Below are 1,523 nucleotides of genomic sequence, written 5' to 3'. Positions count from 1 at the left end.
TTTACCTTCTTTCACACTGTAATTGTTTTGATCATAGACTGACCTCCCCAATCCTCTGTTCTTCTAATTTTATTCTATTATAGACTCTTCCATTTGTCGATTGAGTTCTGGGTGATGCTGCCACGTATGTCATTCTCTGGTTGCTTTCTGTTCTTGTTGGTTCTCAGTTTACAGAACTTCCTTTAGGATGTTTTTCATCATAGGGTTGGCTTTGGCAAAATTGCTTAACTTCTGTTTATCCTGGAATGGGTTGATTGCACCATCATATTTTATTGACAGCTTTGCTGGGTACTGGGTAGAGGATTGTTGGTTGGCAGTTTTTTCTTTCTTTCTTTCTTTCTTTCTTTCTTTCTTTCTTTCTTTCTTTCTTTCTTTCTTTCTTTCTTTCTTTCAGGGTTTTATATCTGTCTCCCCATTCCTTCTTCGTCTTCTTTTTTTGTTGTTGTTGATGTTTTATTGTGAATTATGTGATAGTTTACATGGAAGAACTTTAGCTTTAAATTCATCCTATCATATATCATTTCATAGCCATGGTTACAATCTCCTCCATGCATCATCAACCAACCAAAGGGTATACCCTGCAAGCCTGCCCTCCGGTCGTCAGCTCCTCTCCCTCTCTGGGTCTAAAGTCACCAGCCACTCCATCTCTTCACGTCATCATCTCTGCTTCCATTTCTGGCATCACTGCTTCTCTGGGAGAAGAGCTCTCCGCTCTTCTGCATTCATGGTCCCAGGGACCTCCACTCCTAAACTGCAAAGTCAATCACTCCTTTCCTTTTTCTACAAAATGTCTCCTTTTACATTTCTAACCCTCACAGTCAGTCCTGACAACAATTATTCACTATTGTATCACAAGAGACCTATGTGCATCTCCTTTCATCAGCCCCGCCCAGACAGATTGGATACTACTCAGTGGAGATTCTACCTTCCTCCATGCGCTCAGGAGCTAGGTTCCCTCTTGAAAGCTTGTAAACCAGTCACTTATTACCTTTGTATTCCCCCCATTTTGGGTAGCCAATGTCCAAGTTGCCCATCCCTGTCTACTCTGTATATGGAGGGGTGGGAATGATCTTCACTATAAAGATTTGTTCCCTCTTTTGAGCAACTGTATCCATTGTTGTTGTGAAGTGCCATCAAGTCGGTTCTGATCCATAGCGACCCTGTGTAGGGTTTTCGAGGAGCAGCTGGTGAGCTTGAACTGCTGACCTTTCAGTTCAAATGGCTTTGCAGTCTGGTGCATGAACCCACAATGCCACACCAGGACTCTCCTGCATCCATAGGTGTAGGTAAAGTTCATTAAATTGTAGCAGATTACTCTTTTTTTCCTCTTCTTTCTTCTTCTAATTGAGCTCTGATCATCCAGTCATTGAAGATAGATCAAGTGGGTATTATCTACAAGTGTGGTTGTTCTTATGCATATGGCCTCTCTTCTTATCAGCTGGATGCTTCACTCTCCACTCTAGTCCTCTGTGGCTATGTCACTGACTCTAGGCTCAAGAGTCCCCAGGTCTTGCCACACTGCT

The sequence above is a fragment of the Chrysochloris asiatica genome, unplaced genomic scaffold (assembly GCF_000296735.1).
Source record: "Chrysochloris asiatica unplaced genomic scaffold, ChrAsi1.0 scaffold00231, whole genome shotgun sequence".
Classification (NCBI taxonomy): Eukaryota; Metazoa; Chordata; class Mammalia; order Afrosoricida; family Chrysochloridae; genus Chrysochloris; species Chrysochloris asiatica.
This window is presented reverse-complemented; position numbering follows the sequence as displayed.